Source organism: Gambusia affinis, linkage group LG21, assembly GCF_019740435.1.
Source record: "Gambusia affinis linkage group LG21, SWU_Gaff_1.0, whole genome shotgun sequence".
NCBI classification, from domain to species: Eukaryota; Metazoa; Chordata; class Actinopteri; order Cyprinodontiformes; family Poeciliidae; genus Gambusia; species Gambusia affinis.
In genome coordinates this window covers 19,429,901-19,445,083 of record NC_057888.1, presented here as the reverse complement: position 1 = coordinate 19,445,083, position 15,183 = coordinate 19,429,901, and positions in this window count along the sequence as shown.

The following is a 15,183-nucleotide window of genomic DNA, read 5'->3' as shown; positions in this document are numbered from 1 at the left end:
AACGCTTTAACAATGTTTTTACCAGCATTACTGAGAAGTGACAACAGATTGGGCTAATAGTTGTTGTTGTTTCACTCATGCTGGTTAAAGATCTGCGTTCTAGCTACACCAGAGACTATCTATTTTTCTGTGATTTTCTGGGATAAACTCTCATTAATTAGAGTAACTAATTAATAAGTCTCCTAAGGAAGTTCTGTGTTTCACTTCCAGGAGAACAATACAAGGAGGAGGGTGAACAGGAGCTGGATCACCAGTCAGTCTGCCTGGTACCCAACAGCTACAGACTGGAAATGAGCTCATTCACTGAAACCCGTCTCAACTTTCCACTTGGGTCCACGAATCCCCAGCAGCAAGGTGAGCCATCATTAAAGGTCTGCAGCACTTTGTGAAGAACAAACTGGAAAGGCCACATCAATGATGCAGAGGAAGAACGAAGCAGGAGCCAAGCCTATTAGCAGCTAACAGGAGAGGGATTTATGGCAAGCAGACCGACCACAAAATGAGGGATCTCAGATCTCTGTCTAAAGGCTGCTGACAGAAACTTGGTCAGAGGAGAGAGTTCCACCTGAGGCAGGTGGAAACTGAACACTGCTTTAGATTTCCTGTGGAGTTTTCTGGAGTGAGAGCTTGGCAACAGAACAATGAGTGAGGAGAAATTTAGAAAATGTTTCCTTCAGCGACCTGCTTTCATTTGAGAGGGGATATGTTTACCAGATATACTAGCTAATTTAGCTAGCGTTGGTTTAGCTATGCTACACGACTTGCTAAACCAACACTAGCTAAATTAACTAGCTAGCCAGCTGTGTTGGTTTAGTTATGCTAGTTAGCTCTCCACAGCAGAGCTCCCATTTCCTGTCGGTTCTGTTCTTCAACTGATGAAAAGTCTGGAGAACAAGGAGAAGTGATTCATCTGGATGAAATCATCTGATCCCAAAGCTCTGATAGAGTCTCCAGCAGCATGACGGGGGTCAGAGACCAGAGACACGTCCTCATCAGGGACTGAATGCTGTCCTCTCTCCATCTCCATCACCTCCTTTGGTTTTTGACCTCCAGACAGAAGCAGCAGAACCTGAGGAGCCTTTCTGAACCAGGTGAGACCTGAGCGTTTCCATGATGGGAAATATGTCAGATTAACAGGATGTGTGTGTTTTCTCTGCAGCGTTCAGTTTTGCAAACTATCCCAGTTGCTGCCTTGACTAATAACAGCTGGAACCTGTGGAGGTTTGGTGGTGGAGCGTGAGAGGAAAGTTACGGGGTTTTTTAAAGGTGCGCTGCTGACATTAGCCAGGATCTCCTGAACGTTGGTTCTGACTGAGTCTCTGCTGAAAGCTGAGATGGTCTGAACATTGGGTCAGTTCGCTGACGGCTGCTTTTACATCTCAGTACCAATTAGAAAACATAGGAAACAGAATACTGTCTCTGGATCAGAACCGTTTCCAATTCTACTTCTAAAGGAACAAAAGGACAGTAAGAATGGGAAGAGCTAAAAGAAGCTAGTGTTCATAAAACTAAAAAATAAAAAAAGTATTTTTTATGCTTGCAACAGACAATTTCTGGGAAGTTGCTAACTTATAGTTTACCAAAGTAGAGTATCTGGTCTGAGAAGGTCCGACAGAAGAACTTGGATTCCTCTTCAAAGAACATCTCCTAATAATCATGCGCGATCAGGAAGCCAGACTGAACCCAGGAGCTCCACCCTCGTGTCTGGCCGAACATCTCAGAAACAAAACCCGACCTTCATTAGTCTCACCATGCGCTCTGAACCACGCCGTGTTTTCTTTGGGACCTGAGAGAACCACAGCCTGAATGTGAACAGGCCCGGCCCGTCATTATCTGTGTTCAAGCTGCCTTACTCTGAGGCCATCCATAACAATCTGGTTTCCTCAAGACCCACCATCAGGGTTCTGACTGAACCGTTCTGAGGCAGACCATAAGTCAGAGTCTTTTACATGCTCACGCTGCCACGTTACAACCCTGGATCCTGAACAAACGCTTTCTTCAAAGAGACCATTGAGAAAGGATGTGGAGTTTTCTCCTCCAGTCGTCTCTGACATAATATAAACCTTGTGGCTGCAAAAATGAGACAAAATAGGTAAATGTATGTAACAGAAAATGAAAATGGTGATTGATATTCTTTCAGGAACAGAGAAAATACACAGACTAAAGTCAGGAGTAGCATTACAAGCTGTGTAGAGAGTGAGAATTCAAAGCCATTTCCTCAGTAAACACTTTTACAAAGTTCAATGGAGTTTGGCTTTTATTTAAATGAGATGATTAGTTTTTCCCTTTACCTTCAGTGAGTTTAAGGCTCTCTGCCTTAACATGCTGGGATCTGGATGGCTCACATGGGACACAGCCGGGTTGGCAGGACATTCAGCTGAACCAAGAGTTCATCATGAAAACAGGAGGTGTGAGGAGAGACATGCAGAGTTGAATATTCACAACAACATTCACAGAGAGCTGCGTGAAGCTCTGGAATATGACGATACAACACAGACATGACTAGAAGGTAAGGTAAAGTAAGGTAATTTCATCTATATAGCACATTTTTAGCAGCAAGGCAGTTCCAAGTGCTTTACATGAATTAGAAGGAAATACAACAAAACAAACCAAAGAGCAAAAGGACAAAAAAACGAGCACAAGTACAGGAATACAGTCTGACCGTGGACACATAGACATGAATATCACCTGTTTTAATCACACTCCTCAAATAAATCATAACAGAGGGCAATTAAACTCCACAAAGCTGATTGCACATGCTAACCAAAGCAGCTAGCATACATTAGCTAGTTACTGCTAGCTACTACAGCACAGCTTTGCTTCATAGGAGCAACTTGAAACGAGTGTTTATGAAAGTCTCAGGATATTAACTGATATATTATGTCTTAAAGAGGACTTGACACACCTTGCTCCTCCTACCACTTCCTGTTGTTTTTGTCTTTTCTGCCAGAAATAACATCCGGTTGTTGATCACATGATCACATGAAGCGAAAAGTGTTTCCAAGCCACTATTTTCGATAAAGCTGAAAAAACACACGCCAAAATGAAAAACTTGCATTTTTTTTTTTTTTTTTAATTAGTCTATTTAATTTGATCATTCCAATTTTAATAATTATATGGTCAGTGGAAGCACAGCCACTGTCGTCTCATGAGGTCACTGTGCCGGGTTGAACTTTGTGAATCAGAGAAAATCACAACAAAGAGCTGCAGAGGAGCTAAACAAAAACCGTCTATCAAAAACCTTTGGACGGGCAAGCATGGAGGAAGAAGAGGAAATGAGGCAGGAAAAAAACCCACTGAGGTGATAAAGTCACTGTGAGGAGACTGGATGATGTGAGGACAGATGTGTGGACACACAGAGACCAAAAGAGAAACTGGACCAACTCTTCACCTCTGAATGGCGGACCAGCTCATTTCTAGCAGCTCTGCTCTGATTTATTTTGACCGGAGTGACCTTAACTGTCTCAGGCAGCTGTTATGTGGACTGGACCTGGCAGTGTCTCACCGTGGACCACAAGGTTCTGTTGTGGCTGGTGGTGGGTCAGCCCAGAGGTCCCGAGACCCAGTTTGACTCTGAACAGGACGGCTGAAACGAGCCTCAGAGTAATCAGAGGAGCCTGGGCGTCCAAAGCGTCCCGTGCACAGGAAGTGACCACTACATTGCCAAGCAGCACTTCCTGTCTCAGACCCAAACCACAGAACAGGCTGAGAAAAGAACAGCTTCACACAAACCTGCTTTATGGAAAGCATTCAAAGTGAAACAAATCAAGTGTGATCCATCAAGTCAACAGCAGCGTACTGTAAGGTGTTTAAAAGACAGAAAAGACTGGAACTAATCTAACATAATAAAACTCTGTGTCCACATGACCCACTGGGGACAAATCCATCAGCCTGTCTGCTACTAAAATACATCTGTTGTTGTTCGATGGAGCCACTGATTTACATTCAGAGGAACTTTCTGCTTCATTTACCTCTTACTCAACGTCTGAAGAAAACAAAGTGAAAGAGAATGGAGGCCGACAAGGTAACATAATATCAGAAACAGTTAAAGATAAATGTAACATCAGAAATGGTCATCATCATAAATAACACTTCACTAATAGATGTAATGGAAAGGACACAGTGGAAACACTGCAGCTGCTCTTCCATTAAAAATGTGCACGAAACTTTACCATTCCGCTCCTGTCAAAAAAAAAAAAAAAAAACTTTTCAATTGCAGTGTTTACATTAAATAAGAAACGCAATCAGAATCACACAATATGTCATTAATAAGCATGCAGCGCCATTATCCTGCAGCTGCGTCTTGTGTTTATACTCTGTGGTTTGCCCCGTCAGTAACATCTGGTTGTAGATCATGTGATTTGTGACATTTTTGCAAAATAAACCAGTTTCACTACAACTGAAAAACCATCTCATCGTAGCATCAAATCTTTTTATTGAAAGATGAGTTTTCTCAAAATCGGCGTGTTTCCATTGGGCACAATTATTATCAAAATGTCAAATTAAGTGAGAGTAATTAATGTTAGCCCAAAACGTTTTTGTGGGTTTTGTGACCGTATCTAAATTGGTGTGTTTCGCAAAACTGCAATAAAAACACTTTCTTCGCATCACACGCGTCATGCGAACCACAACCGGACGATACCGCTGGCAGAAAAGACAAAGAAGACAACAGGAAGTAGTTGGAGGATGATGATGTGGCATGTTTTCTGTACCGATTTACTGCATGAACAAAATTACTCCTGTGTGACTTTAATTTCATTACAACTGAATTGCAAAATAGCGAAAACATTTTTCAACTTTAGTGGAATACTCACAAAGTTCTTCACACATTTGTAATGGAAACGGAACTGGTAACGAGGAGATGCGCACAAACACAAACGGCCTTTAATCTGGATGGAGAAACTCAGGCAGGCAGCTGGTGGGAGGAGAGGTTGGAACCAGAGGAAGGCTCCAAGTGTTTTAGGGTTCCTTCTTCACAGCCGGAACAGGAACGGACAGGATGCGTCACCAGTCCACCGGTCCTTCCAACAGCAGTTCTGCTCTGAGTCACACGTTCAGGTATAAAGTAACAGAAGCTGATTGTTAGGTACGACAGTGAAGTCGGTCTAACAGCGCTCTCAGGATGCAGCAACTCCAGGTCATGTGGAAAAGGAACAGACGATGTCATCTCCTGAATCTTACAGCAGGGGTTTGTGCTCCGTTTGGGGGAAAAGCGATCGACTTCTGCAAGATGCTGGTTCGGTTCCACTAGCATAGAAAGATGACTTCAACAAGCATCATGGATTGTTGCAATCAACCATCACCGCGATCATGCCTCACTGCCACAAGGTAACTCTACATGCCTGATGCTTCAGGGCTCACAAAGAGACCGCTGTTCTGTCGGAGACCACGGTTTATGAGGCAGCACCTTATCTCCACTGCAGATCAGGACGCTGTAAAAACTCTAAATCTTACCAAGCATCTTTGGTCTAGTTTCTACTAAGCGGAAATATCTTAGTACGCCACTGGAACTAGTACTTTTTTCATGACTATCAAGGAATTATTTGCTTAAAACAAGCTTCTATATCTTACTGAAAAGTTACTTGTAAGTTTGTTGTGTCTTATTTTGAGTTTGCACCAAAAATATCTTAGTAATAGGGACCGGTAAGAGACATGGAGACTCTGCAGATTGCCCCTTCAACTTTCATTTGGTGTCAGGATTAGAAACCTTGCAGGTGGCTGGAAGGCCAAGTGTGGCAGTGTTCATCCAAAGTCCTGGTTCTGTTCAGCTGGATGCAGACGTGTCAGTGCCACGCGTCTCTAGAAGGTCTGGAAATGGTCTTGAGACTTCGACTCAACATCCCACAATCTGCTGGTCAAACAGAGACAACATTCTGAGAAACTGTTTTAAGGTTCTCTGTAATGTACGTGAGCAGGTCCAGTCCAACAATAAGTGATTTAATACCCAGCAGAGTTTGGCAAAGCATAATGGAGGAAGGAAGTCATCATGACCCAAGAAGAAGAAGAAGAATTTTGCATATTCAAGCAAATAAAGCTCGTCTTTCCCTCTCTGTCTGGTCTCCTCGGTTCTTCCATTGGATTTTTTTTTTTTTCAATAAACATCTGCTTTCTTTGAAAGAATTTTTCTTTTTTCTGCAGAAATGATGTGGAAATTATCATTCTGATGTAACTGGAAACTGGGAGCTCTTCCAACAAATCCCAGCGTTTTGGTACAGTATCAGTGTGGCAGTGAGCCGCCTGCTGGCTACTGACCAGGACAAATGTCTGAAGCTCCCAGAGGATCCACCAGCCCCCTCAGCACAGACCAAGTCGGCCCCAAAAACCTCCAAATGTCTCCAACAAACTGAAAGCGACTAAAGACCAGATGCTCGGGATTCTTTTCCATCAGGATGGAAAAACGGATTGCAATCCCAGACTGAGAAGAGAAGTCTTGCCATATTCTTATCAAAACATTAAATACATCAAATTGTGCGTATGTGACAGTTCAGTTGTGGTGAACCGTAGAGCGGTTTACAATAAGACTAGGATCTCATTGCTCAGCCTCATTATACAGCCATCACCTTTACCCAACTGAGGAAAAGCGAAGATTGGGGCAAAGAGGCTGGAATTGTTCGTTTGTTCTCCCAAACATCCGGACATCCAGCCGGTGGTTATTAGCATGTCTGCTAAAAGCTTTGTCCCGTTCAAACATTTCCATGTGTCGGCTTTCAGCCTCCTCCTCTGCAGCTGTGCGTGGCTGAAGCGTCCTCACCTTTAACTGCTGTGTGGGAGCCGTAAACCTTGATAGAACCTGCAGGTCCGGCTTGGAATAACACCGCTAGCTTTAATGAGGTTAATAAAAGGCCAACGGGGTTTTTAGAAAGACAGGGGAAGGTTGGAGCCCGGCTTCATGTGTTCAGAGTTTTTTGGAAGTCTCTCTTTTTTATTTGTTCTTTTTTGGCGGATACATGAAACATCCATTCAGCGTCGCTTTGATGTAAGCCGGATCTTTCTGACGAAGTCTGCCGACACGACATCTGTAATTATACAATGTGACGCTGCATGGTTACCATCAATGTTTACACGTTGAGATCACACAGTGCGTTGTGTTCAAGTCCTGTATCATATCACAAATGTCTCTGTTGTTGTGGGTCAGGAGACCTTTAGAAATTTGTTTCTAAAAGAGACAACTCTGATTCTTTTGAAGCAGGGCTACGTAGAAATACTGGAAGTGGTCAGATTATTACACACAGAGGATAATACATAATGTCCTTTTCTACAAATGCATAACCCCCTTCAGGGGTTTGAAGCCAACACTTAGTCTGAGCTCTCAGCTCCTTCAGACTAGCCAGCAGCAATTGCCCGGGGTTTCTTAAAGAGACAGAGGCCTAATTACAATGTCAATACAATGACAAAGACATATTGGGCTACAGTGCTAGCAAAAGGTTGCTATCACCAAGAACTTCTACAAAATACTTCAGGCCAGAATGATTATTTTTTTGTTTCTTTCAAAATGCAGCCTTTAGATGAATAAGTTGTTTGCTACAGTTACAAAATAATCCTTTGCATTCATACCAACTCAAAACGAGTTGTCCCCATGCTAACGGCTCAAAATCTCTCTACAGAACCCTACTGTGATAAATATTAACTAGCTCTTCAACTGTAATGGTGTGAAAATGCAACAAACCTAAAGATTATTTTCTGAAAATATTCCAAAAATAGTTTTCTCTGATCATTTCCAGTTTAAACGCTGATTGACTAACAATTGGCTTTTTCATTGAAATTACTCATTCTAGTCTTCTTTACCAGAAGACTAGAATATTTATAATATATTTGAATGATCACAGAAGTAGAGAGGAAATGAAGCTACAAGGAGCCACCGCCTACTTTCCCAGCAGGAGGCGCTCTGACCTCTGATTGGCTTAAATGGCTGATAGTCAGGAGAGCAGAGATGTTTCCATCAGGAACAACAGAGAAAGCTCCTCATCTGCAGGTGGGAAATCAGTGTTAAAAAAACAAAACAAGTCTAATGAACATCATAAATGTAAAAAGAAAAAAATTACGGAGAGAAAAATATCAGCTGCTGATGAAGACGAGCAGGAAGCAGCAGACAGAGGAGTGGGTTCACCGTCTGGATCTCCCTGACTGGGAGCCCAACCAAACTGAGCAGAGGCGAAACGGCTCCCTGTCCCTGACCGAGTCCAGAACCAAACTAGAACTGGATCAGAAATCACTGAGCAGCAGCTGTCTGGAGGAGAGGAATGACCTGGAGAGCAGCTGGATCGTTTTCCCGCAGGCTGGTGGGAGGCGGAAGACGGTTTCTGACTTCTGAGTGATGAATCTCCTCACTACGAAATGATTGTGGCATTAAAAGATCGTTTTCTGTGTCTTCTTGTTCCAATCAGGATCAGAGTGTGGTTGCGTGTTAGACCCAGAGCTGTCAAATCAATTTAGAAATTGAATCTCACTAGCGTGATTAATCACAATTAATCACTATGCCTCACTTTGTTAGCTTGAAATATATCCCTTCAGCTTTAGGGTGACGTCTCTACCCTAAAAGCAGTAGAGAGGATTTTAGGTCAAGATATGTAGGTCAATTAATCTGCGTTATGTAATGAAGCCTAGGCGTAAATTCAAACTGGAAGACTTTCTAGCCCCACCTGCATCATCCAATCGGCACGTCCTGCTCATCATCGACGACCTATCAACGCTGGACCAGGCCACGTCACGGCCAATCACCGACCAAGCCCCAGTTGATCAGGTCCACCATCCATAGCATCTTCTGCTTTCCTCCACCGCTTCTCCACCTGCAGTCTCCCGGCTCTTCAGGCACGCATCCTTCACCGAAGGGGGATGACATTCCTAACCAGGATCGGGAATGCTCATCCGAGCTTATTGCGATCGATGTCCTCAGCCGGGGCCGAGCGCCAAAGAACTTTAATTTATGTATGTCAATAAAGCTTTTTTAATGGCTGTCTTTCTCTGTCTGAGTCTCTCCAAACATTAACGCGTTAAAATGTTCCGATTAATCGCATGCCTTATTAGTTAGATCTTAAAAACAGGAAGCAGTAAAGACACAAAAGTGTCCCGACGAGCCGAACTGGGACAGGTTCGCTCGGCTCCAATGTTCCAAACCACCAGAACCTCATCGGAACAATCCCTCAGCTCCGCTCCATGGATCCATTTCGAGGACAGGATCAGCTGTTTATTGTTTTATCCAAGTTTATTTTCTCACTATTTGGTTTCATGTATTAGACTAATCGACACAGACGTCTGCTGTTGATTTAGGCTGAACACATTAGACAGTCCGATCTTAAACGTGTCCATTTGTCTCCCCTCCTGTTTTCTCTCCAAATACTCCAATAATGAGGGTTTTCATTCAGTGGACACTTAAGACGGCGACCTGAATCATTTTTTTTCCCCTTCCCTCCCGCCCAGTTCATATCTGTTGATGAAACCAGAGATTTCTGATTAAATAATTGTAATAACATTTCCTTCAGATTCTTCAAACAGTGAGTTCCACTACTTTATCACTGGTGTGATTTAAGTGGAGATTTAAAGGCCTGCAGATGGACCGACCACCACATCTGGAGGCGGGATTGTTTCTGTTCCTGTCCACATGTTTTATCTTTTCGGAGGGAGTCGATGTGAAACATTATTAAATATAATTACTTCAAATTTCCCTTCAATTTTATTCATGAGCAAGAGTTTTTTGGGGGGGTTTTCCCCCCCCTCCACCACGGTACGCACAGAAACGCAGAGGGCTTTGATACGAAAGCAGCACAGTCTCATTTCTCAAACTGCATTTTCTTTCATCTCATGCAGTGTCAGCAGAGACGACTCATGACCCCGGTGTGTCCCAGTAACACTTCCAACGTACGGTAAGCCATAACAATACTGAGGAAAAACGAACAAATACAAACGTCATTATTCTGTTACCGTTTATTGTGTGCAGCTGCAGAATTTTATTCTTCTTTTTAAGCTAATGTTCATTTTGAAAGAACAAACTGAAAACCAACATGGTTCTCAATAAAAAAAAACAACACATCAAGCAAGTAAAGACACAAAAGTGATGGTTTATATGTGATAGCCAAACATTAACTTTGTGAATCATTAAAATGGGATTTTGTGAAGTATTTTTCTTTTCTTCTACATTGCAAAAACTGTCAGTTCAATTAAGGCAAAATACCAAAAATAGAGCAGATGCTATTCACTCTTTCTTCGTTTTAGTTGTATCTCAACATTCATATCTGAGTTGACAGCTAGCTTTTCTCCACTAATTTGAAAACACACACACGGCTGTGTGTGTTTGGACACACACATTTGGACTTGTTTGGTCCAAATTAAGATTTCTTTCAAACTCTAGGCAGATTTAGATTTAAACATAAATTCCACTTTGAAATCATCATTATAAAGATTCATTTTGGTTAACTGAACTCTCTGATCAGAACTTCGCCAAATTTTGAGCGCTTCAGGTAAGATACTGACTTCTTATATATGAACGCCAATCCATTTCAAACTTTCTAAACACAATGCAGCCAAGCTGCGGAATAGAAAAGTCTTAATAAATAATGAAGGGGTTCTGATGAAGTAGCATCTTCTATCAAATATATATATATATATTTCCCCAAATATATATTTTAAAGATTTCAACATTTAGTTATCATTTATTTGTTATGAACAATTCATTTTTTAAAGATAATTTTGCAGTTGTGCTAGAGTAGGAAACATTTTGCTGTTCTTTAGCTTTTGTTTTCTTTGTTCTTTAATTATTTAGAGCCACAGTATGTAGCTTTTATAATAAATAAATAAAATATATGTTTCTTATATATTTGTTGAAACTGTCTCTATGTCATGACAGTATGGTATGAGTCAGATAATCCGTAAAAAAAAAGAAATTTGCTCTTCCTACCTGAGTTACAATCTGGAAAAATGCATGTCAAAAACAACCAATCAGAGGCAGGAGGCGGGGCTTGGCGTTGTTATTTCAATACTTCTTATATATTTTTTAAGATAATTGTGTTGTGATTTCTTTTATTTATTTTTTATTTTTTGGTACAGATTGTAGTTTTTCTAATTATTGACAAAACTTGCGTCATTTTGATTTTGTCTGGACAGCCTTTGTTTGTTTTTAGCATTGTCCGGGGACAACGGAAGAAAAATAGCCTTTTGGCTAATACTACCCCATTTACAGCAATGTCAATTAAAAGTGCATTGTCCCTACCAATTAAATTAAATTAAATTAATCAGTCTCATGTACTTGCAAACCTAAACATGCTGACAGCGGAGAAACAACTTACCATTACAAGAAAGATGTAATCCGCTGTTATCGGTGGCCATGCTAGCTAGCATTAACATTCATGGCCAGCTCTGAGCTCAGTGAAGCCGACACCAAACCCAAGTAAAACATTCCAGCAAATGGAACGAGCGGTTGGTGGTCGTTTGTCCCGGATTGTGCCCTTAAATTTTTTTTTTTTAGTTTGTTCTGCTTTGGTTTCTAAGATATTAAAGATTTTTTTTTTTTCTTTTTAGGTCCAACAGTCTCCAAAACAAACCAGAGGCCCACTTTTTTAGTGCTCGGTTTGTGCCGTAAAAGCTGTCGTTTGTGCAGCTGAACCAGATATATTTCATTGTTGGCATATTGTAAGGCTCCACATTGTAAACCGTTCTTCGTGTTTAACTCATACTTCCTTGCTGAGGCATTTGCAAAACAAAAAAAAAAAAAACAAAACACTCAGCTGGTGCTTATTACGGCATGTCTGACTCTCTTTAAGCAGATATGTAAATCTTTAAGAAAAAAAGACAACAGTTTGTTCTCTTTCGAGGCGCTCTCTGTGGAACCTTCTAATGTCCTTCGATATTAAAGCACTGATGTCAACACCTGGCTGCTGCCGGTGCCGAGTAGTCCGTGACGTCATCGGGTCTGGGAGCTCGGGGGCGCGCCGTCCATGACGCACAATGTTCTCGACCACGATTCACCTGCGCACACCTTCATGAGACCATCAAACGAGGGATGGAGGGAGGAGGGAGCGGAGGAGATTTTGTGGGTTTTATTTAGAAACCCGAGTCCAGGCCGGTAATTGGCCGCAGTGTCTGTAATCGTAAACTGTCTGGATTTCTACTCTGCCCGCACAAATTTCCACCAGAGACGGTAACTGCTCAACATCTGGATGGAGTAAAGCATAGCGCACTTTTTATCCATCCGAGCAGGTCCCAGCGTCCGTCCGGGGCTGTTGTCCCTCAGTTTTAAGAGTGTGTCTGTGTGTGTGTGCGTGTGTGTGTGTTTACCAGGTTTCTATAGTCTTATGGGAACCTATTTCTGTCTACAATGTGGGGTTATGGAGACCATTGCTCCTTGTGGGGACATTTTCTTGGTCCCCATCAGGGTAATTGTTGTTTTTGGGTTACTGGTTAAGTATGTGATGGGTTAGAATTTAAGGTAAAGGTTAGGCTGTAGAAATTAATGGAAGTCAATGTGAAGTCCCCACAAATGATGAAAACGCAACTGTGTGTGTGTTTGTGTGTGCTCGCCTTCTGGCAGCTGTTTCACTGATGACAAGCTCGATAAGTCCCTCATTCTGACATCATGCTCCCATCCCCACACGCCAGCGAAATAAATATGCACCGGTTTTGTTTTTTTTTCTTCGTCCCTCCTGTGTATCGGAGAAGTTGAGTGCATCTGGACGTGCTGCCGCTCCATGTTGCTAAACTGTAAATTTGCAGCGGTTTGTTTCTCCTTTACCAAACTCAACACTGAAAACAGACCCTGTGTTCTGTTCCGACCAAAGCTTATGGCTGGCCCGCAGTTGAGAAACATCAGCTGAATGGCAGCCTAGGAGGGATTCTTCTTCTCTGCCTTGAAATCAAGCTGTGGGTTTGAGTCCAGCTCCATCCCACACACCTTGACGTGCTGTTGGGTAGGGCACTTACCAATCTAGTTACCAGTTGATCTGTTGAGTGTGGCGTTTATGTGACTATTTGAGTGGCTGGTAAGAGCAGAACATCACCAGGCCCTGAAAGCCAAGCTTATATTTTCAGTGAGTAACTTTTGTTCATTTAAAGGGGCAGTGTTATGTATTCTTCAGCCACATGGTGCCATTTTATTGCACAATTAAGCAATCATGTTACCTTCAGTTGTTATTAAAAAAGTCTGCATAGAACAAACATGACTTAAAAGAAATTTGACTTCACCTTGAAATTGGGCCTCTGTCTCTTTAAGAAGCTCCTGCTCTTTCTGAAACTCCGCCTTCAGGAAGTCATCACAATTGTTTTTCCATTAACTCTTTAATGACATTTCAGTGAGAAGAGGTTTCTTTAATGAGCCAATAAGGAGACTGGCGGTTGCACCAGGTGTATGCTAGTTGCTGCTGCCGCTAGTCTAGAGGAGCTGACAGCAAGCGTTTAGGCAGCTCTAATGGTTGCCACTGGAGACTAAAGGATTTCTCAAACATGCAAAGAATCAAAGCAACACTCCAGGTATGTGGTTGATGATGTAATAACATTAGAACAAAAAATTTGATTTTACATTGTACCGCCCCTTTAAAAAAAATGCTTTGAGCTGCTGAATCTATACATTTTGTAACTACATTAAACAGCTGAGTGTGTTTTGGAAGCAAACTCTGTTATTGAATGAGTTGCTTGCTGAAAGGTCCACACCTGACTCGTTGTCCGGTCCGGTCCGGTCCGGTCCGGCTGTGGAAAATGGCAGCAGCGTGTCAGAGTTGTGAGCTGCTGATCAGAAACCCCAGAGGAGACGGGCTTTATGGTCTCTAGAGGCACCTCGTCAAATACTTCTTCATCTACATACATGTATGCTACAGCAGCCTGTCACCATGGAGATGAATATCTATCGTATCTAACAGACACATGCATGTGTTTGTAGCTGAGCCAGCCGCTGACTGAGTGTGTTTGTTCGGCACATTCACACTCGGGGTGTTTACAGTCCAACAGGTTTCCCCCAAAGCTGCAAAACATCCTGCTGTGAACATGAGCCAACCACACCTCGCCTGAACACACACACACACATTCAGCTTCACACACTTCCTTCAGAGTCCAGCAGAAACAAGGAGAACCTTATCCACTGAGAAGGAAGGAAATGCAACAAGCCTGAGAAAAATCTGATAGAGAAAAAAAAACATCTTGTGTATTCTTTTTTTGTCTATATATCTTTATTTATTTATTTAATCATTCTTGAAATAGTATAATGCTTAATTCATTCAAGAACTACCAATGACTCAGGCCCATTTTCATGCCGCTCTTTGGTCTCCAGGTGCACTTACACCTGTCTTAATTGGACCACTCTTCCTGGGTGCTGTAGCGGGGGTTTTGTATGGAGGACGAATCCTGCCATAATTAAGAATAAATACAGACGTAAACAAAAGACTTATTAAAATGATTACAGGGCTAAAACGTAGCTTTACCGAGAAAACTGTACCATTAAACACAGCAGAATAACAGAAGGAAGAGACTTTTTAATAACTGATTCAGTATAAATGTGCATTTTTGTTTTGATTTCAGGTGACTCTCAGTCACTTTTGTCTCTAATAGATGACCTGGAGCTCTTTCTCATACCTGTCAGAGCAGACCTCAGCGTGTGCTCAAGGAGAACCACTCTGCAGCCGTCCAGAGCACAGATAAATGATTCTGTTGCTTTATATATTTTTAGACATTTGCTCCGACTGTCTGTCAGAAATTGTAGCTAAGCTAGCAGTCAGTGTCTTTGGCTTATTAGCCTTGAATGATGCACATCCTTTTCTAAGCTGCAACAGGGTGATTTAGGGCTGCTTTGGTGTAAAATGATTTAGATGGATTACAGGCTGGGATCCCTGGGATCTGTTTAAACATTTGTCTTTGCTCTGAGGCCAGAGGAATGCAGCTCGCGTTGTGTGATCAAAACACAACGCCTAGCAGCGACATTTCTAGCATAGCGAAGACGTCAGCACAGCTATTTCTATGTCTGCCTACAACTTCTTAAAGCCTATTCCGACTTCCCATAAAGGTCTTTATCATATAGGCGTTTTTTTTTCAACCGCAAATTTCTCTTGGGATTTGAAGTGACAGACCAGCAGAAAGTAGTGTGTAGTTGGGGAAGTGGACAGAAAACATGTAGGACTCAGTTTTGTTTTGGAGTGCATAGATGCAAACGTTCCCTAAATCTGTGATGTTTTCTTTTCGCGGTACAAATATGGGAACAAAAAGTGAAAA